The sequence below is a fragment of the Cupressus sempervirens genome, chromosome 3 (assembly GCF_028749045.1).
Source record: "Cupressus sempervirens isolate cs-2001-9-10 chromosome 3, ASM2874904v1, whole genome shotgun sequence".
Lineage (NCBI taxonomy): Eukaryota > Viridiplantae > Streptophyta > Pinopsida > Cupressales > Cupressaceae > Cupressus > Cupressus sempervirens.
The window spans coordinates 1,012,290,084-1,012,314,242 of record NC_143120.1 but is presented as its reverse complement, the minus strand read 5'-3'; the positions used below and the strand labels follow the sequence as shown (position 1 = coordinate 1,012,314,242).

The 24,159-nt window shown below is 36.4% G+C and overlaps 1 protein-coding gene across 3 annotated transcripts in view; it reads right to left on the bottom strand.

The window, feature by feature from the left end:
• The window catches only part of LOC149570173 (Glycine cleavage T-protein family), a 124,896-nt gene that overhangs the window by 87,298 nt on the left and 13,439 nt on the right, over window positions 1-24,159 (bottom strand). The window lies entirely within an intron of this gene.

The window sequence follows — 24,159 nt, the reverse complement described above, 5'->3', positions numbered from 1 at the left end:
TTTCCCTTCCTATGGAAGGGTTTTTCCAAGATAAATGCCTTGATTATCCTTTGAATGTTCTGTGTATTGTTTATGCTCTTTTATTGCTGTTTATCTCTATTTCTGGGCTAAAACATTAAAAAAATGCAGGTACTATAAAAACTAGGGATGAAAAGAACACTTCTCCAGAAAACACCCTAGTGTCAGTATAGTTTTGTAGGAATGGTACAACTGGTTAGAGGAAGTATAAGAGAAAATCAGGTCACAAGTGCCAATCATTTTATATCAACTAAATGTACTTGATGCACCATGAGGAGGATATAAATTATATTAATGTCCATAAATGACCAAATCAGACCAACAGGTCTGTGTGGTAAGACAATTTACTATAACTGATTCAAAGTGTTCAAAGGTCTCAAGCAACCAAAATTTAAAACATATCTAAGTATTACTAGAAAGTAAAATGATCTAAAGAGCAATTCCAAACACACAAACACTAAAAAAAGCACAAAACACAAAGCCATAGCTACAAATTATAAGAAATTGCATTCAAGAAAGTTCACATGCTAATAAATTTGACTATTAGTCAACCATCTTGCAAAAAATTCATGCCAGATCAAACACAAGCCTTAAAAGCACTTGGTTATTTTCCAGAACTGTAAGCATGTTCCACGGGTACTTAAAGTTTAAATGGGCCAAGAATACACCAAAAAAAGTAAGTAGAATGTTGTTTACACATCACTTATACAGTGCAAACATGTACAAGTCATAAAATTTGTAGTTGGCATAAAATGCATATTGTTATGGTTGATAATATTGGTTATCCATCAATGTATTAATGGTCCGTATTAAAAAATTTAACCTTCTCAGGTAGTCGCCATGTCGGTTGATGGCTGTGTCCCTCTTGGCAGCCAATAGGTCGTTTAAATATGTTGCCTACCACCAAGGCATATGGTATGGTTGGGTAGATTGTAATCCTTGGCAGACCATCTCTGGTCTTCTTCTCTGTAATATATTCATGAGCTAATAACAATATGATTTACTCATATATCTAGTACGCACTGCCATTTGTGTTATTGATTCATGTATCTAACTTACCAAGCATAGCAGTAAACATTTTGGCACCACTGCCTTAAAAGATATTGGATCAGCATTGCATGAATACGCCCTTGGATCTCATATAGGCAAGAGGAAGCCACCGGGTGGTCAATACCAAGTAATAGGGTACTCTTTAAGAATTGCAGAACAAAGAGAATGAAGAAGACAAACCGTCCATACAGACGTTGTCAGACGGAATACAAAGGAATTCTTGAACTGACTAACATTATGCACAGCGTTAACACCCTATCTATCTCAGGAGGACCCTCAGAGGGAGGGAGTATGAGTCAAAGGCATGGAAGTACTTGAGGGTGTTGGTGAACAATCCACCCAAGTCACGTGAACAAGGGGCAATCAAGCAAAAAAGATGGTGACTCCTCTAACAAGTTCGATTGTGGATTGGCAAAAACTACAAAAGATCACAGGGAACGGGTCAAAAGACCCTACAAGGCACAATAAGACTCGTGAGACTTGTTATAGACTATTTGGGTAGCAAATGGTCAAGACAACAAAAACTATTGGTTGAGAGCGTTTCCAACAATGCTACAAGGTATAGCAATTGGCTGGTTCATAGAATTGTGTGCTTCATCCATAGCTTCTTGGGATGCCCTCTTGAGGGTGCTCATGCTGAGTTTAATTTGCTACTAGATGACAATGAGATTGTCACTAAAATTTATAATAGTAAACAGGGGGAGAACAAGTATACGGGCTTACAATCATAGGCTCAAGGAATTGTAGGAAAAGTTGGAGAATCGACAAGCTAAACGGTTGAAGGAGAGGTTGTTCATCAAGCGGTTGACTCCCTTCCTGCATAAGAAGATGAAAGTGGTGCCTCCACTTTTGTACATCGATGCCTACAATCATGCGATAGACCTTAAAAGTGAAAACAAGACATCATCTTCAGGGAAGAGGAAGATGCAAGATGATGATAGCAGTGAGGGTAGTAGTGATGATGAATGAACAATAGTCTAGGCCTTATGGCAAGGCATGATGAGAATGATGAGAGAATTAAAAGCTGAGAAATGAACTAGTAAAGAAAGTAATGGTATACGGAGTGCAAAATTGAAGGGTACACGAAAGGTAATTGTCCTAAAATAATGTTTTGTGAGATTTACCAAGTGATGGATCATTCGATAAAGGAGTGTCCAGAGCACAACTTACTCTTCACATTGGGACAGCCCACTCCATCAGAACCCCAAAATGTATCTCATGTAGTCATGGAAATCATCACTAGAATCAAATACAATACAACCCCGAATGACGCCCTACCATACAATGTTGAACGTGTCACGAATGGGATCGCTTCGCATGAGACTACCATAGCGGGCAGAACAACGAGAGTTCTTTGTGCAAGTGGTGTGGTCTAAGGAACCATGAGGACAACGAATGCCCAAAACAAAAGGGAGTAAATATGTTGGACGTGAAGGAAACATACGAGGAAGTACTAGCAATCACCACATTCCAAACTAAGAAGGTAGTATATCTCAACCCCTTTATGGGGAAGTTAATACTTGGGGAAGTTAATACTTTGAGAAGCCAAGAATGACATGAACAGGCAATGGTGGAGAAGAGAAGAGCCTCAAATGCAACCAATACTCCACTATAGTCAAAGTCGAAGAAAACTATCTTGAGAGAGTTGTTACAAGCCACCCTACCAGTACAAGTATTCAACCTTCTGCAAACTATGCTACAACTAAAGATGGCCATTACCAACATAAGTGGTAATGCCACAATTTCCTAAAAGAGCATGACAAAGCCACAAAGAAGCCAAGAGAGAGATGACCATCGATTTGATGTTGTTGATGGTAGGCATTGGAAGCCTGGAACCCGGTTGTTATTGAGATGGAGATAATGGGACAAAAGTTGACAAATAACATTGTTAACGAGGCTCAAGAGTCAATGTGCTACCCACAGGAAACTTGGAAGTGCCTAGGGAATTCGGTCGTCAACCTTCCACTTGGTAGGTGCCGAACAACAAAGCATTAAGCCATTGGGGACATCAATCACACAAAAGGTAACGATTGGTACACAATTTCTTTTTACACTCTGTTGTCGCCTAGCTAGAAAAGAAGGATACAACACCCTCCTCAGAAGGTGTTGGTTGATCACATCGAAAGAAAACCTCAATTGGAAGAAAACACACTCTCCATTAAGAATGAGGAAGTCTATCATCAACCTACGAACCCAGATAGTGAGCCATGAGTTAGCATCAGACTCAAAGTTAAAGGGTGAAGAGCTCCAAATGGAGTTAGGAAAGCCACCGAAATCTAATGGAGTATTGGAACTTGGAAGTTGTTTAGAGGATGAGACAAGCTTTCTCAATAGACTATTTCATTGGCAAATAGAGAGCAATGAGGTATTTGCGCCAACATGTAATTTTTTGTAAGCCACAACTTTTTGTGGAGATAAACTCATCAAAGCATGTAAAGTCGTGGAGGATACATCTAATAATATGAAGATGGAAGATGGAAAGCAAGAATAATAAATACTATACAAAGGTCATTGGTCGATTCATACTCTCAACAATGCTACAAATTTCCAGAAGATGCAAATTTTTGTGAAGATAAACAAATATAAGCATGTAAAGCCATTGAGGATAAATCTAGTAGTATGAAAATGAAAGATGGAAAGCACGAACAAATGAAGACTATACAAAAGACACTGGTCGATTCATACTCTCTAGAAAATTTATAAAACCCACACTCAATGATGGAATGGTTTCTTTTGCTAGATTTAGAAGTTGGTGGATAAAGCACAAGTATGGGTAAAACTAACTAGATTGAGAATTGGGAGGTTAGAAAGCATAGAAGTCTAGAGAAGGAGCCATCCCTACAGCACGAGAAGTTATCTATATGACATCATGAACAACGTACGGATACCACACTCCATTCCATTCACTAAACAAACATCTAATTTCAATCCTACCATACAACACCTGTATGACACCTCCATATAATATGTGGCAAGGCATACACCCATATGATACCGGTATGACACCTTCGCATAGTACCTAGCAAAGCAACCTCCTGTACAAAAATGGTACACCACCGTACATTACATGCATCAGCTTGTACAACAGGCATCTCACCATGTACGTGCAACACAATTTTCTGCATGGACACAAGAATTCCATTGAGTACGAACAAATTTATTGGGTTCATCTTCTACAGTAGTCACATCCCGTATGGTCCATCAAAACCATAATACATGCTTCTAGACCATACCCGCTATGAGGCCCATAATCAGCTACACAGCACCGACAATCATCAGCATTGGAGAGTTTTATTCTGTCACACGTGCAGTTAGTCTGGAATCATTTTTCCATACAGGAAACGAACAACTTTTGAACCAACTGTCCATATGGGTACCACAATTTTTTAATATTGCAGAATTTTCTAGCCATGCAAAGATACAATAGCCACCCATACAATGACGGTTGTTTCCCTCTTGGCAATTGTCGAGTCCTTTAAATATGTTGTATACCCCCAAAAAAGGGTTATGGTATGTATGGTTGGGTAGATTGTAATCCTTCGCAGACCATCTCTAATCTTCTTCTCTACAATGTATTAATGAGCTAATAAAGATATATCTTACTCCTATATCTAGTATGCATTGCCATTTGTATTATTAGTTCATGTACTTAAATTAAGCAGTAAACAAAATTATCAAGAAAACATGTGCATTACCAACAACAAAGGCAACAAGAGAACAAATCTCATCACAAGGAGGAATGTACTACAAGTAGAGTTGCATCTATAACTGAGTAGGGCTGTATCAACTATCAAATACATAGTAGCACTAGAATCATCAATACGCAGTAGCATTACACTCGTAAAACCCATAATTAACCCCACGTGATCACAACCCACATTTGCATATTGTTTCTTTCAGTCAGTGAAAACAGGCATAAGCAATAACAATTATCAACAAAAAAAAATTGCATTCCAACCACAAAGGCAACAAGAAAATAATGACAATACTTCCCAAAAAGAAGCATAATTAGAAGGAAGAATGGACATAATTGAAGTTGCATCTAAAGCTTGAGTAGGGCTGTATCAGTTATTCTACATAGTTTCATTACACTCATAAATGTTAAACCCATGATAAACCCCAAGCTTAAACTCATAGATGCAAAACCCATGATTAACCCCAAGTAATCAAGACACACATTTGCCATGCTGTTTCCTGAGTTTCTCTAGTTTTAATTGTTTAATAATCTCTTTTGGCCCATTTTTATATTAAGAAGCAAAAACGTGGAGCAAAGGGAGTTACATTTTTGGTATAGGGTTAGGATATTTTGAATTAAGACATACTTTGACTAGATCTCTTTTAGACATTGAATTTTAAAGCACAATGAGAATTTTGCTTCTAATTTATACTATGGTGAAGGATTAAATAAAAAATACAGGGCTGCCCTTAAAAATGTCCATCAGAGTTCATAATAGAACAATCTACTGTTTTAGGGGCAGCCATATGCTTTTTATATAACCCTTCTAATGTATAAGAACTGTTTTCAATATTTAATATTTATCTATATGCACTATATTTGATTTGAAGTTACTTTTCTTTTTCTTTTATTTTTCCTCTGTTTTCACGATTAGAACATTGTTATTCTGCTCCTAGTATTTTGCCAAGTTTTTTCCCATTTTAAGCTCAAGTTTCTGGATTTCATTTATACTTTTACTGGATGCCATTTAAATGGAATGCTACTATCATCAACTATAAGCCAATTTCACACCACTCCAGAAAATCGAGTACCAAATTACTAAGCACTGCAGCTTGTTCTGAACTCACAGCTTTGTTTCAACATTTCCTAATGAAACCTTCAAAAGTTGGAAACTGTTTCTACAAACTGTCTAGCTACAATATTCTATATATAACATTCAACAATAATGATCAATGCAAAACACACACTTCCTAATGAAACCTTCAAAATTAAGAAACTGCTTCTACAATTTGTCTAGCCACAATATTCTATATATAACATTCGACAAAAATGGTCACTGCAAAACACATTCTATCCTCCTCAATCTCTGATTATACAACTATTCTCTTTATTTATTCAAATGATAAAAGATAACTGAAATTGAAGTTTGTTAGTTTCAGTACATTTGGTCACTACATACTATAACATGTGATAAAATTTCAGTAAAAGTATTAAAGAGTTTCAAATGGCCACATCCTAAAAACGTAAATTTAGATTAAGCATACAGTAGTTTGGGCATTTTGACTTGATTGTTGGCTCACTTAGTAATTCCTGATTACATGTTAATGATTTGTCGGCTTGTGAAAGCTATTAGAAATCAGTCCTGGTAATTGTCAATGGTTGTGTTTACTTGGCAATTGCTAGGGATTTTAAATATATCTTGTCAGGAAAGGAAGTTTGATCCTTGGCTGGTCATCGTTGGTATACTTCTATAAGAACTCCAGGTTAAAATATATATATTTCAGTACTCCATCTTGTACTTATTGTTACTAATGTCCATTATTTTAGGTCTTAGCTTAATCAAAATAGACGAGTAAACAATGGCTGCATCATCTTAAAGGAGTTGGGTACAATTTAAGAAATCCATGCCCATGGACCCTATAAAGGTGAGAAGAGATCATGTGGTCAAGATGCACAAAGAGAACAATGAAGAAGAATAGACTGTAGCAGTGCAAATCCAAAGCAAAAAACCATCACAAAGAATAAGTCACCATTGGAACATTGGTTTGAGTCATTGTCAAGAGAAAAGAGATCAACCAATTCAACCAACTATGCTTAATCATATGAAGGAAAGCAGTGGAAATAGCAAGATATCTTCAATTACAAATAAAACATGGGTCGACCTTGTAGACCAATTTCCATACAAAGAATCAATTAAACCTCCTTTAAAAGCTTTTGTTAGGAGAAAAATGTCTTCATAAAAGAAGAAAGAGAAGCACGTGAGAGCAACTTTCAAAGCCAAAGCATCTAAGAGTTGTTAATATAGGAAGAAACCAAGCCAAAAACTATAGGGTCAATGCTTACAGGCAAAAGTGTCAAACATGAAGTTGCAAGAAGAGTAGACAATTTCCATCAGTCTGAGAATGCTAGAAAAGCACCAATACTTTTTTATCAAAAGTTCACTAAGGAGCAAGTTTATATTCAATTTGCATTTGGTTAAACTTTGGTGACTACACTACAAGCCCCGATGTGGAAAGGCAAAAGCTATTTGAGTTAGAAGATATGTATCAAAGGATCCAAGGCACTATGAGACCTATGCAACTATTTGAACGGCTAATGTCCAAGACAACAAACTGTATACTCTTTCTAAACACCCTAAGAGGTGTAGCCATTAATTGGTACACAAAGATTGAACCAACATCCAAAAAATATTGGAGAAATTAAATAAGACCATTGAAAAAGAATTCAAACTACTATAAGATGACAATGAAATCATAGAAAAAGTCTACAAGAAGAGTTAAAATTAGAAATGAATGTGTTGGTTACTTTAAAAATTATAAAAAGTTGTTGATGGCTTAAAGAAAAGATGAATGAAGGTCTTGTCCCTTTACCCAGAAAAATTGAAAGTCATTCTACTTTCATCATATGGTGAAGTATATAACAGAGCAATTAATATAGAAAGTGAAGATTAACTATCTTTATGATCTATAGGAAAAATGGATGAAAAGAATGGTTCAAGTAGAAGTAGCGAGAGGCAATCAACAATAACTCAAGCATTAAGGAGAGACATGGCTGGAATGAAGGAATTGAAAGTGGAAAGGAAACACACAGCCTAAAGAATAAGGGTGTAAATTGCAAAATTGAAGGTCATACCAAAGGTGTTGTCCCAAAAAAATGTTTGTGATGTTTGTTAAGTTAGGGGTCATTTTATAAAGAGTGCCCATACAATATACAAGTTAGTAACACAAGTGCTCTTCACATAAGGAGAGTAACTATTTGACCAATCATTCTAATGAAACCACAAAATAAATAAAAATCATCCACAAGAAGCCATTAGAATCAAAGAGGGGAAGTTAGGAGCCTATAACACTATTACTCCAAGTGTCATCCCATTATACAATGTCCATAATCTAATGAATGGGGACATTTTGCAAGAGAATTCTATAGAAACCAAAACAAAACGGAATTACTCTACAAATTTTGTTGACCTAGAGATCATGAAGACATTGGGTGTCCAAAGAAAAAAGTCAACATTAACATGACTAACCTAGAGATAACATACAACGTATTGGTCATTACTCCAGAGTCCAAACCATGTTCAAAAAAGAAAATATTTTTTGAAGCAAGAGCAAAAGAAAATACAATGGACAAGGAACGATAGTGGTCCAAAGAACATGCAAGAACTATGGGTTGGTTAAAGTCGAGTAAAAATATCACACAAGTACGACAATTTTTTTTCACATTAAGATGATAAAGTTATTGCAAAGTATCCCAAAACGTAGGGCTACAATTATCACCACAACAATACAAACTAGGAGGATGGAACAAAAAAGGACCACAAGGAGAAGGCAAATTAATGACAGATCCTCCAATATGTAGTAATCAAGTGATTGACCTTATGTTGTTGATAATCAACTTGGCAAAGAAATCAATAATGATATATAGGGAGTAATAGAGGAAAAACTTTACAAATACAATCATCAATGAAAAATCAAGGAATTCATATGCCTCTTGAAGATAACTAGAAAACTATGGGAAAAGAAACCATTTAAAACCTAATATATCAATTGTATGTGTAGATCAACAAAAAAAATCAAGGTACTTGGGGTTTTCATTGCCCAACAATTACTTATTAGAGCTTAAAGTAAAGCTTTAAATATTTATGTTAAATTTTGTGGTCATTTCATTATAGAAGAAAGCACTAATAGGTTGAGGTTGGATAGTTACAAATAAAGCTAACAACTAGAAAATAGAACACTCTTCATAAAGACAAGGAAAACTAATATATTTGATCTAAAGAATCAAGTAATAAGTGAAGAAACATCTCACATCCCTCGAATTCAAACTCTAAAGAAACATGGGTAGAGAAGGATAATAAGGGTCCCATAGAACCAAATGCCAAAGGAATTTTGAATTATACTTGTGTTTAGACAATAACTGAATTCCCTTCGTGATCTCTTCCACTAGCGAATAGCAAACTCCAAAATATTTCCCTCAAATTGTAATTTAATTGAAGCTACAAAGATCAACGAAGAGAAAGTAAGATTGCATGATGACAAGTGACAAATGAACAACAATTATGAAAATTTGGATGGTTCAAATGCATCCTAATGCAAGAGCATCTTGGGCACTTTGGCAATCTTACATCAACCAAAAAGATTTCCTTTTATTGTTCTTGTCTGTTGCTCAAGGAATGGCCTTTGTTGTTCGTGTTTTCTCTTTCCACGCAGTTGGCCCCTTAATGTGGACCTATCATGGATCCTGTACTTAAGCTCACAGAAACTAATTCCATCATTTGCAGGAGTTGTCCTTTTCTTAATTCAAGGCATGTTTGTTTCTTGGTAGCTCAAGCAACGTGCAAGTTTAGCTTCAACGAGGTTTCGTGTGGCATCAAGGCTTTCTGCAACCTTGGGGTGGCTTTTTGGATCACGTGTGGACCTATTTTTGTCCCCGCCTAGGTTATTTTGCTAGATTGTAAGGCCATTGAATTCTCCTTTGGAGGACCTAAATTTTGTAATAATCTACCTGACAGGCCAACTTGTGGTCTTGTTGGCTATATAATTAGGGATCTAAGATTAGGAAAAGTAGAATGAAGTTAGATAGAAGGAAATTATTAAGATTTGGCTCTGTAAGTCTGAGCTTCTAAGCTCGCAAATTATATTTTGGATATTTATGGTTGCAACTAGGTAGGCCTTATGCCTATGATGTTAGTAGAAGATTGTCTCACATATCTGCATTGAATTTTATATATTTTCTTGTGGTTTCTCCTATATATTGGCTTCCATGTTTTTACTCTTAATGAGAGTAGAGCATCCTAGCCTTACGTCAGGTGGAATCAGAGCGAAGATTGCTGCCCTTGTGAAGTTTGGGATTGTGGAGAACCTTGTTGTGAATTAGTTGTAGGGTGGCAGACTAAGTTCTAACCTATAACTTGCAAAAGGTAACGATTCTTGCGAGAACTATTGTCAAAATAGTCCGAGGTGGAGGAAATGCAAATAATGCTATTATGGACATGTTGAGACAAATTACAGCTAGACTTTAAGCAGTTGAAGTTGAAACAGCCCAGAGAAGAGTACATCTTAATGATGATAATGATGAAGCAAAAGCAGTTGCACCTAATCCTATACCTAAGGTTGAACAAGATGAAGAAAGACACTTAAGAGCCTTGAGTGGAGAAAATTCGAGACCTTCTTTTGAACTATTTTGCTATACTGGAAAATTGGACATTGATGCCTTGTTGGATTGGATCTTTGAGATCGAAAATTTCTTTGATTATGAAAGTATTCTTGAAGATAGAAGCTACAAACTTGAGAGGCCATACTTTGCTTTGGTGGGAACACTTGCAAACTGATAGACAAAGAAGAGGAAGACAAAATATCGAGACTTGGGTAAAGACGGTTGGTAAGTTGAAATAGAAATTCTTTCTTGTTGATTATCAAGTTAATTTGTTGAGAAGAATGGAAAATTTGAGACGGAAAGACATGACTATGAAGGATTATACTGAAAAATTCTATAAGTTGGATATTAGATCTGGACATGTTGATGATGAAGTTTAGAAGGTTGCTAGATATCTGAATGGTTTGAAAACTTCTATACTATGTCATGTCCCCTTTTCAAATAATTAAAAAATAATAACTTTTGCTAAGGCTAGGTGGCTCAAAAAGTGAAGTTTTGGGAAAAGGGGCTAATCTTTGGAAACCAATGGATTAATAAATGAAAATTATTATTAAAATATGTATTATTGACCCCTCTTGGTCGTGAGTTAGGGTTATGCCCTCTTTCAAAGGGGTTTGGAGGCATTTCGGGCTCATTCTAGAACTTGATTTTTGCTCATTGCTTTGTTGTTCTTTAGAGGCTGCCAAACCTGTGGAGAAAGAAACCTAACGACAAGAGTTTGCAAGTTTTTAGGAAGGCTGAGAATGGGAGTTTGAGGCCATTCCATGTGCCAGCTCATGCAGAGTTTGCCCTTGTGTTGAACAGTGCAAATTTGTGAATTTTCATGTGTGTTTCTTGTAAGAGTTTGGTGTTCTAGTTGAGTATTTCATATCAGTTTGGTTTGCTTCTGTATTGCAGACATTTAGATGTTAAAATAGAGTTGAACATATGTATGGGTCGTGGTTATACTTCTGTGATAGATTATTAATGTTTGTAGTGTTTCCGGGCTATTTTGTGTTGTTTTCGGAAGCCCAATGAGCATTGTTTTTGTCCTCTGTTTGAGAGTTGTGTAAACTCTATACCAATCTGGAACTCTATACAGATCTAGAAATGTCATCTTGTAGGCCGTTATGCTGGCAAAATTTATGTAAAAATGTCTACTTTCAAATTTATTAATAATATGTTAAGCTGTGAAGTTTTTGGCACTATTTTGGGCACACCCAATTTGGGTTTTATTGAGAAATTGGCTAATCTTTTGAAGTATTGGTTGTTTGATTTTAAAATCTGATTAGAGGCTTTAACTATCATATAAAATCAGAAATGGGACATTTCAATAGTATTAGAGCTATGATCTTGCCAGCCTGAGGATTTGTAGAAGTTTGTATGCAACTAAGTGAAAGAGAAAAGAGATATTTGCACGAGGAAAGAATAAAGAAATTTTGATCAAACCTCCAGTTAAAATTAAAAGTACAAAATCCAAGGAAGGAACAAGTATGGCTGACCCAGATGAGATGGCAAAGAAATTCTTCCAGGACCTCCAGAATACTTAGAAGCAAACAATGGATAGTTTGGCAGAAACTAGAGAGGCTTTGCGGATATTGATAGAAAAACTACAAGGAGCTATATCTACTAATGAGAAAGGGAGCACTTCAGAGGAGCCAAGAAATCTGAAACCCACACCCTCTAAATCAACAAAAACTATTTTCCTGCCTACAGATGAGCCACCAGTACCAAATCCAGCCCTTAGTCCTATGGAAGACGTTACAAGAAACTTGATTGCATTAAGAGCTACTTACAATGGCTTAGATGATGACTTTCGCAGTTGAATTCCTTTTAGAGAATATGTGGATATGATGAACACTTTGATGCCCAAGAAAGAGTACAGGAGGGAGCATGACATAAGTGAAAGAGAGCTCAAAAATAAAATAAGCAAGTTTACAGCACCTAATTTTGATGGAACAAATAAAATTTCAGCTAGAGCATGGCTACAAAAATTACAAACCTTCACACTTAACCCCATGAAGGAGAGTGATGTTGTTCAATTCGCAAATCTACACTTGGAAGATGCAACCTATGATTGGTGGTATCATGGAATGACTACTCAAGGTCATGATCAGGTAACTGCATTTGATGATTTCAGTCAACGAGTGATAGATAGATTTGACTTGAAGGATGATGAAGAGTATTTTAAAGAATTGTCAAAGTTGAAGCAAACTATAAGGGTTTCAAATAGTGGCTGTTATGGTACCTGATATGAGTGAAAAAAAGGATTGTTTATCTTTTTCTTGATGGTTTGGAAGATTTTGTTAAGGGTTTGGTTAAAGCTTTCTCATTCTCAACCTTACAGGAAGCTATCAAAAGAAGCTTGCAACTTGAAACTTGTGTGCCTATGAAACCAGTAACTAATCAAAAACCCCCAAATCTTTGGCAACATAAGAGAAATTTTCAGAAAAAGACTTTTTCAGCACTACCACCAAAGGATGTGACAAATGTAGCAAAAAAGAAGGCAGATGAAGAGACTAGGAGTGAATTACAAAGGAAAAAGCTTTGTTTCACTTGTAGAGAACTATGGGTTCCAGGACACAAATGTTTGGGGAAAGGTCAAGTGCACTATATTGAAGTTGCTTCAAAATCTACTTCAGATGAGCATGAGGAATTTCATGACACTAAGGAGGAGGAAGAAAAAGAGAAAAAAAAAAAAATCAGCAAGGATAGCACTTTAGTAGCATTATCAGAAGTCCCAAGATACCATCCCTTTCGAATTCGAGGGGTACTAGCAGGGCAAAGGTTGACAATTCTTCTTGATAGTGGGGCAACTCACAATTTTATTGATGAGGGATTTGTCATGAAAAGAGCACTTAAAGCAGAAGATTTTGAGGGATTCAATGTTACTGTAGCTAATGGATTCACTATGCCTTGCACACGGTTGGTGAAACAACTCAAGATGACCTTAGGAGATTATGAGTTATGTGATGACTTCTATGTTGTTGGCATTGGGGAGACTGATATTGTATTGGGTGTTCAATGGTTGCACTCTATTGGAGGCTATCACATGAACCATCAAACTATGGAGTTTAAATTTCATTCCAATGGGAAAGAAGTCTTATTGAGAGGCTCATCGAATGGAGCACCTAAGGTGGTCACTGCAAAGAGGATGGAGAGGACTTGTCAAAGAGGACAAATAGCATGGGCGGCAAGAGTCATAATCCATCCAACAAGCTCTCCAAAGAATCAAGATAATTTCCATTTTGAAATTAAAAATATTCTTGATAAGCATAGTATAGTTTTCAATGATTTGCCTCCAAGATTACCACCAGATAGAGGTTTTGAGCATGTTATAGAGTTAGAACAGGGTGTCAAACCAGTTATAACAACTCAATACCGCCATCCAAGAGGTTATAAGGAAGAAATAGAAAAAACTATGAAAAAAACTCTTGGACATGGGATTCATAAGGCCTAGCTCTAGTCCATTTGCATCATCTATGGTACTTGTCAAGAAAAGAATGGTACAATGAGGATGTGTATAGACTACAGGGCTCTAAACAAGAAGACCATAAAAAATAGGTATCCCATACCATGCATAGATGAACTCATTGATGAGTTACATGGTGCTGTATACTTCTCAAAAATTGACTTAAGATCAGGGTACCATCAAATCCACATGAGAAGGGAAGATGTGGAAAAGACAACTTTCAGATGTCACTATAGGCACTTTGAATTTCTTATTATGCCATTTGGCCTCACTAATGCACCAGCAACATTCCAATCTTGTATGAAAAAGGTATTCAGCAAGCATCTTCGAAAATTTGTTTTGGTATTTTTTGATGATATCTTGATTTACAGTAAAACATGGGAAGAGCATCTAAAGCACATAGACACTATTTTGGGAATCTTGGAGCAGCAATCCTTCTATGCTAAGCTATCTAAATGTGAGTTTGGTTTGACAGAGATCTTATATTTGGAACATATTATAAGTTCTAAAGGAGTACAGGTTGATCAACAAAAAATCCAGACAATTTTGGATTGGGCTCCACCCACTAATCTTACTCAATTGAGAGGTTTCTTCGGGTTGTGTAACTACTATAGGAGATTTGCCAAGGGATTTTCTCAACTTGCTGCCCCCTTGACTGATTTGACAAAGAAAGGAGCTTTTATTTGGACAGAAGAGGCACAAAAAACATTTGATAAGCTTAAAGAGGTAATGAGTTCATGCCCTGTGCTTGCAATTTCAAATTTCTCTTTACCTTTTGTTATTGAATGTGATGCTTCTAGAGAAGGTATAGGGGTTGTCCTAACTCAAAGGGGACATCCAATAGCATTTGAGAGTAGAAAATTAAATCAATCAGAGAAAGGTTACTCCATCTATGATAAGGAAATGTTGGCAATCATGCATGCACTTCATAAGTTTAGACAATATTTGGTATGTGGGAGATTCATTGTAAAGACAGACCATAATAACCTCAGGTTCTTCTTGAACCAAAAGGATTCAAATGATCGTCAACAAAAATGGGTAAGCAAATTGCAAGCTTATGATTTTGATATTGAATACATGAAAGGAAAGAATAATGTGGTTGTTGATGCTCTCTCAAGAAAGCCCACTTTGTGTTCCTTAACATCTATCTCTGTTGATTGGAAAGTCTCCATAATTTCAGAGTATGCTAAAGATTCCTTTGCCACCAAGATTTTGGATAAGTTAGTGGATGATAACAGGTACAAAGTTGTTGACGAATTGATTTATTACAAGAATAGGATCTTCTTAGTGCCAGGATCAAAAACTAAGAAGAGGATATTGAGAGTCTTTCATGACACACCTTTGGCTGGTCATCAAGGATACTTCAAGACATACAGGCAACTTCGAGAGCGGTTTGCATGGAAGGGTATGAAGGAGGATGTCCTTAAACACATTAAGGAATGTATGGTATGCCAACAAAACAAGAGTGAGCAAATTTTTCCTATAGGGTTGTTGCAGTCACTTCCTATTCCTGAACAAAAATAGGAAAGTATTTCCATGGACTTCATCACTGGGTTGCTCAAGGTTCAAGGTAAGGATTGCATATATGTGATGGTAGATAGACTAAGTATGCACATTTCTTTCCCATCACAAGGAAATTTTTAGGTTACATAGCTTGCCTAGAAACATCGTTAGTCACCGGGATAGTAAATTCCTCAGCTCTTTTTGGAAGGAGCTCTTTCATTCGGCAGGAACTGAACTCACTCCCAGTACTAGCTATCACCCTCAAACAAATGGACAAACAGAGATAGTGAATAAATGGATAGAGGGATATTCGAGGAATTACGTTTCAAATCAACAACATGCTTGGGTGAAATGGTTACACCTAGGGGAGTATTGTTATAATACATCTCATCACATGTCTATTGGTATGCCTCATTTTCGTGCTCTTTATGGTTATGATGCCCTTTCCTTTGTTGATCTAGTACTTTTAGATAGCAAAGTACCTACAACAAGTGATTTCGTCAAGCAAAGCCAAGACATAATAAGGTCCCTCAAGGATAATCTACAACATGCACAAAACCAATAGAAGCTGTATGTTGATAGAAAACGGACTGAAAGATCTTTTGAGGTGGAAGATTTGGTATTTGTCAGGTTGCAGCCATATAAGCAAAGCACCTTGAAGAGGAGTGGGGCAGAGAAGCTCAAGCCAAGGTTCTATGGTCCTTATAAGATCATCAAGAAGGTAGGAGAGGTAGCTTATGAATTGGAGCTCCCACCAAACAGAAAAATACATAATGTTTTCCATGTCTCTTACCTGAAGAAGGTTCTAGGTCAGCAAACCATAGTATCTACAGAATTACCACATCTTGATGATGAAGGGAAATTAGTTTTGATACCAGAAGAGGTTTTGGATACAAGAGAGAAAAGATTGAGAAATAGGAGCATCATAGAGCATTTGATCAAATGGAAAGGATTACCATTGGAGGATGCAACTTGCGAAGGAGCACATATTCTTGAGTATCCCAACCTTCATTGCTTGAGGACAAGCAATACTTGGGAGGGAGGACTTGTCATGTCCCCTTTTCAAATATTTTTTAAAAAATAAATTTTGCTAAGGCTGGCAGGCTCAAAAAGTGAAGTCTCAAGAAAATGGGCTAATCTTTGGAAACCAATGGATTAATAAATGAAAATTATTATTAAAATATGTATCATTGACCCCTTTTGGTCATGAGTTAGGGTTATGCCCTCTTTTAAAGGGGTTTGGAGGCATTTTGGGCTCATTCTACAATTTGATTTTTGCTCATTGTTTTGTTGTTCTTCAGAGGCTGCCAAACCTGTGGAGAAGGAGACCCAAGGATGGGAGTTTGCAAGTTTCTAGGAAAGCTAAGGATGGGAGTTTGAGGCCATTCCATGTGCCAGCTCATGTAGAGTTTGCCCTTGTGCTGAACAATGCAAATTTGTGAGTTTTCGGGTGTGTTTCTTGTAAGAGTTTGATGTTTTGGTTGAGTATTTCATATCAGTTTGGTTTGTTGTTGTATATCAAACATATAGATGTTAAAATAGAGTTGAACATATGTATTGGGTCATGGTTATACTTCTGTGATAGATTATTAGTGTTTGTGGTGTTTCCGGGCTATTTTGTGTTGTTTTTGGGAGCCCGATGAGCACTGTTTTTGTCCTTCATTTGGGAGCTATTGTGTAAACTCTATACAAATCTGGAAATTTCATTTTGTAGGCCGTTATGCTGGCAAAATTTCTGTAAAAATGTCTACTTTCAGATTTATTAATAATATGTGAAGTTGTGAAGTTTTTGCCACTATTTCGAGCATACCCGATTTGGGTTTTATTGATAAATTGGTTGATCTTTTGAAGTATTGGTTGTTTGATTTTAAAATCTGATTAGAGGCTTTAAATATCATATAAAATCAGAAAGGGGACATTTCATACTAGATGAAATTAGCTTTGTAAAGATGGAAAGTGTTGAAGAAGCATACTTGTATGCCTTGAGGGCTGAAGAGATTCTGACAAAGAAACATGAACATAGACAGAGAGCAAGAGGTGGAAGATTTCAGGAGCAGAGGTAGTTCTTATGGAGAAAGCAGGAGATTTGACAGTACACATCATGACAGAGGTAAACCTGAATGGAAAGATGATAATGCTAACAGAGGAAGAGGTAATTACACTAGAGGTAATTCTTCTACTTACCCTAAGAATAACAGTAATGGAAAGAGAGAAGATAGGGCTTGGTTTAAAGGAACTTGTTTTAAAAGTCGAGGACATAGAGCTTTTGAATGTACATTTTTTGGAAAGAAGACAGGAAAGTGTAGCAGAAATGCTTTGATTCAAGAGGAAGCTATTGATCCTCCGAACAAACTAAAAAAGGAGAGAATCTAATGATGAGAAGCACCTTGTGGAATGAACAATTGGATAATGAACCTGTTTTGAGGAAAAGTCTCTTTAAAACCAGATTGAAGATTGAAGATAAATGTTGCAAAGTGATTATTATAGTTTCTTTCTTGTTTATGTTGTATGATACCAATTCCATGCACAAAACACAACAAACAAATAAACGTTTGATTTCCGGAGTTATAAGGGGTTTAAAACATTAAACGGAGAAATAAGAGGTTGCATGCAAACTGTTTGACAAAATTCCTTTCAGCAAATTGGTTTGGTTTTTTGGGACATCCAGGGGTGCCCATTACAGTGGTATCAGAGCTATAAGTCCTGCCATCCTGTGGAGATCATATTGATAGCCGGATAAAGATGTATATTAGTCCAGATCAAGATGTGATGTTCAGACAGTTATTGGGTATATTAGAGAAGAGGCAACGTATGCAACAGGAGCAAAATAGGCGAATGGATATGATGTTGCAGCTTATGGCTAAACAGATGGGCATCAACATTGATGATTTGTATGTTGCTCCAAAGCAGAAGGTAGTCGATTTCTCAGGTGGGATCGAGACACGTATAGAGCCAAACAGCTATGATGTTGGTGATGTGGGCATTTCGGCAGAGTCAGTAGAGACATGCGTGCAAAGTCAGGAGACCACATATGAAGCCTTGTCAGGGGATGATGACGTAGCAATAGTGGAATTAGGAGAATCCAAGGATACTATCATATCAGCAGCCACTTCTATGTCAGTTGAAGCATCCAATGAGGAGTTTAATGGTATAAATGCAGTGGTTGATGTATTTTCTAATGAAGCCACACAAGTTGTTGATTATGAGTTTTCATCAACTACAAATTCGGTTCAGTTTTCTGTTGCAGCAGTTAATGTTGTTCCTATGTCCATATATTTCGATGCGGCAACACCTATTGTTGATACAGTTAGCATGAGCACATATGGTTCACCTGCAGCTACATCTTTTCCAATGCATGATAGTGATAATATGCATTCCAATCCAATATTACTATGTGGATGGATACAAGGAAGAAGACATTTCATAGATCTTCTATGGAGCCGCCTTCTGGCGACATTCAGACTTATACTTCATCAACACAAGTTTTGGGAGCTAATTTGCAGGACATGTGGTTGATCTTAATGATGTTCATTTGTAGTTTGTTTAATGTCCATATGGATATCACACATTACTTCAATTGGGATCCAGGTGGAGGTTGGAGTTCATTATGTTACTTAATTGCTTGAGGACAAGCAATTTCAAGGAGGGCGGATTTGTAATGATCCCATGTTTTAGCCTTCACGTTCTCCAAAGTCTAAGTGGAGGATAAGAAGAAATTAAATTAATTTCTTATAAAGTCATTCAATTTAAAGGTGACTTTGTATTTAATTAATTTAATTATTAATTACAAGGGAGTAGCTTCTAGGGTATGTATTAATTATTGGAAGGACGGAAGCCTCTCGTCATTTAATTAATTATTGCTAGGGAGGGATTTCTAGAGAATGCATTAATTATTGGAAGGAGGAAGCTTCTAGCACTTGCAATTAATTAATGTTTTAGTTCTTTCTAGAAGGGTGAAGGAATAGGATAAATAGGGGTGAGAGTCTCATTGTTTAGCATGGAATTATTGTATCGGAGGTTTATGACTTGTATTTGATAAGAGCTCGGATGTGTGAATCACACTCTTGTTTTTGGCAATAGAGGACGTTCATTCTCTGTTATAACATTCTAGACGTCATTCCCTTAGGGTTTGGCCTTTGGAATACATCTCTTTGTAACTGACTGCAACATTTTCAGTATTAATATAATTTCAGACTTGGTTCAACTTTTGGGCATTCCTAGGTGTCCATTACAGTATCTTTGTTGAAGTTGTAGAGATTAAGGCACCCTAACCCTTATCACATTGCTTGGACCAAGGATGAACATAAACTACTGGTAAGCGAACAATGCCTTGTGAAATTGAAAATTAGGAACTACTTTGATGAAGTTTTGTGCAATACTATGCCTATGGATTGTTGTCATATTCTTTTGGGAAGACCTTGGCAGTATGATAGGAAATCTTTACATCATGGTAGATTGAATCAATATACTATTTGGGCTAACGAGAAGAAACAAGTATTGTAGCCTTTGGTTGAAAAACCTTAAGAGAATCACTGTACTATAGTTAGAGCTTGCTTGGTTGAAGGAAATTAGTCCGTTAAAGAGATGAAGAGAAAAAATGTTTGTTTTGCTTTGATTCCTAGAAAGACTCAAAAACAAGATGAACTTTAGCATGCACCTAAGGTTAGATCTTTGTTGACAAAATTTCAAGACATTATTTTTGATAATGTACCATATGGTTTAACCCCTGTGAGAAAGTACAAGTCATTGTATGGATTTGATACCCAGAACTAGTTTGCCTAATAAAGTACCACAAAGACTAACACATGCAGAGAATGAAGAACTGAATAGACCAGTGCATAAATTGCTTGAGAAAGGTTTGATCAAGGAAAGTTTGAGTCCTTGTGTTGGAACCTAAGAAGAATGGAGAATGGAGAATGTGCACTGATTCTAGAGCTATAAACTGGATAACAGTTAAGTACAGATTTCCCTTACCTAGGATGGATGACATTATGGATCATTTGAGTGGAACAAAATACTTTACAAAGATTGATTTAAAGAGTGGATATCATCAGATTAGAATCAGAGAAGGAGATGAATGGAAGACCACTTTTATAACAAATGAAGGTTTGTATAAGTGGTTGGTTATGCCTTTTAGTTTAACTAATACACCTAGTACTTTTAAGAGGTTAATGAATGAAGTTTTGAAAAAGTTCTTGGGAAAGTTTGTGATTGTATATCTTGATGACATACTAATCTACAATAAAACAAAGAAAGAGCACCAAATGTATGTTACACAAGTATTGCAGAGGTTGAAAGAAGAAAAATTGTTGATAAACTTGAAGAACTGTTCTTTTATGTAAAAGGAGATAGTGTATCTTGGTTTTGTAATTTCAGCTGATGGTTTGAAGATGGATCCTGAGAAAATGAAAGCTATTCTTGAATGGCCTGCACCTGAGAGTGTTGGAGAAGTTAGATCATTCCATGAATTGGCAAGTTTCTATAGGAAGTTTATCAGAAATTTCAGTTCAGCTTGCAATGCTATGGCAAAGACTATAAGGGGTGATAAAAAGGAATTCAGATGAACACAAGGAGCAAATAAAAGCTTTGAAACATTGAAGGAAAAGGTCACAGAATTACTTCTGCTTGCTTTGCCTAATTTTACTAAAGTTTTCCAAGTTGACTGTGATGCTAGTGGAAGTGCAATTGGAGTCATTTGAAGTCAAGAAGGTAAGCCTATAGCTTTTTACAATGAGAAGTTGAATGATGCTAAGAGGAAATATTTAGTTTATGACCAAGAATTCTATGCTATTATTCAAGCCTTCAAGAAATAGAGACATTACTTGATGCCTAGAGAATTTGTGTGTTACACTAATCATAAAGCCTTACAGTATTTGTGAAATCAGAATAAATTGAATCAATGACATGAAATGGGTTGAGTATGTGTAGAACTTTTCTTTTGTATTGAAACATAGAAGTGGATAGTCTAACAAGGTAGTTGATGCTCTGAGTAGGAGATGAAGCCTGTTGACAGAGATGAGAATTGAAGTGCTTGGATTTGATGATCTAAAGAACTTGTATGAAACTGATTCTGATTTTGCAAAAACCTTGGAAAGCTTGTAATAACCTTGTGATCGATAAACAAGATAAGTGGGTTGATTATTTCATTCAGGAAGACGTGTTGTTTAAAGGAATTCAGTTATGTATACCTAGAGGATCTCTAAGGGAGTACATTAAAGAGAAACACAATGGTAGACTTGCAGGACATTTTGGGATTGATAAGACAGTGAAATTGATTTCAGAGAGATGCTTTTGGCAACAGATATATAAGGATGTTCACAAGATGGTGAAAAGTTGCAAAATTTGTCGAATTGCTACAGGGACTAGTCAAAATGTTGGATTGTATACACCTTTGTTTGTTCCTTGTAAGCCCTAGGAAGATATCAGTATGGACTTTGTTGTGGGATTACCTAAAACTCAAAGAGGCAATGGTTCTATCTTTGTAGCAGTTGACAGATTTTCTAAGATGGCACATTTCATACCTTGTAAGAAGATATCAAATGTCGTACACACAGCAAACTTATTTTTCAGGGAGATTGTGGGACTACATGGGTTACCTAAGACTATTGTTTCAGACAGAGATACTAAGTTTACTAGTTACTTATTTAGAACACTTAGGAAAAAGTTGAATACTGAGCTGAAATTTAGTTCTACATTTCATCCACAGACTAATGGACAAACTAACGTTGTGAACAGAAGTTTAGGTAACTTGTTGAGATGCTTGATTGGAGACAAACCTACTAATTGGGACTTGGTTTTGGCAAAAGCTGAATTTGCATATAACAGTCAGTGAACAGAAGTACTAATAAGATACCTTTTGAGATTGTTGATGGAATGCATCGTAGAGGAACTATAGAGTTGAGGAACTTGAATAATGAGATGAAACATAGTGTTGAAGCTAAGGAATTTGAGGACTTTATGAAGTATTTGCATGAAGAAGTAAGGAGTAATCTGAATAACGATAGTTAGGAGTATAACGAGAGAGTAGATAAGAGGAGATGTAAAACTTTTGAGGTTGGAGATGAAGTGGTGGTACATTTGAAGAACAACCTTCCTGTTGGTACATATAGCAAGTCGAAGATGAAGAATTTTGGTCCTTGTAAAATCTTGAGGAAGTGTGACTATGGAAATGCCTTTGAAGTTGAATTACCCAATGACATGGATATTTCACCAGTTTTCAATATTTCAAACATTTTGTACTATGAATCTGATGAAGACACCTGATAAACCTGATTATCCTAAGAAGAAGACAAGGGGAATCGATAGAATTTTGGATACCAAAGTCAGTAAAAGCACCAGAAGAAAGGATTACAAAGAGTACTTAGTGAAATTGAACAATAAACTAGTGGAAGACAGTTCTTGGGTATCACAAGCTGAGTTGGATCTTTATGATACTTCTCAGAGCATTAGGGCTTCCTGATGTGGACATCAGGCCTTATTTACCCTAGGTGTCTGATGCAGGAGCATCTTGGGTACTTTGGCATCTTACATCAACCAAAAAGATGTCCTTTTATTGTTCCTATCTATTGTTTGAGGAATGGCCTTTGTCGTTTGTGTTTTCTCTTTCAACGCAAGTAGCTCCTTACTGTGGACCTATAATGGATCCTATACTTAATCTCGCAGAAACTAATTACATCATTTGCAGGAGTTGTCCTTCTCCTTGTTTGAGGCGTGCTTGTTTCCTGGCAACTCAAGTAACATACAGGTTTGGCTTTGGCAAGGTTTCGTGAGGCACCAAGGCTTTCCGTGGCCTTGGGATTGGCTTCTTGGATCACATGTGGACCTATCGTTGTCCCCGTGGAAGTTATTTAGCTAGATTGTAAGGTCGTTGAATTCTCCTTTGGAGCAGGACCTATATTTTGTAATAATCTTCCTGACAAGCCAACTTATGGTCTTGTTGGCTATATAATTAGGGATATAGGATTAACAAAAGGAGAATAAAGTTAAATAGAAGAAAAATATAAAGATTTGGCTTTGTGAATTGAGCTTTTGATCTGGCAGATTGTATTTTGGATGTTTATGGTCGCAACATGCCTAAGATGTTAATGGAAGACTGACTCACATATCTGCATTAAATTCTATACTATTTCTTGTGTTTTCTCCCATACATTGGCTTCTCTGTGTAACTCTTAGTGAGGGTACCTTAGGATTGCCTTCTTTAGGCACTCTAGCCTTGCATCACATCCAATGAAATACAAGGTTTACAAAGATCAAAATCTTTGAATATGGTTGCCTTTAATGTTCAAGTATGGGCACTTGATTTCACTTAAGATCTCAAAATTAATGAAGGTATGTGTTGATGTGAGTTTTGTCATCACCTCAACTTGCAAGATAAAATGCTTAGTATTCCGAGATGAAACACCAAATATTAATCCTCTCTTGAAAAAGGAAGCTTACAATGCTAAACAATATGAAAATGTGTGAATAGATAAAGCAACCCCAAGGTTTATATTGCATACTTGCGACTTTGGTGTTGGACACAACTCATTTTTATAATGTGGTTTGTTGGTAACCATGTGGGGACTTACACTATTCACTCAATGAGATATCAACTTTACCTTGCGAATGATTTGGAAACACAAGTACTTCATCCCAATTCTAACAAGGCTTTGAAATAAAGTGCAAAGAGATACTAGGTTTAGAGATCCTATCCTAATCCTAGAATGCAAGAGATAGTGAACGTCTTTATGAACTTACTAGTTTTAGTTTTGTCATCAACTTCCACCAAACTAGTGCAATCTTCTAAGGTAAACAATAAATGTTCAAC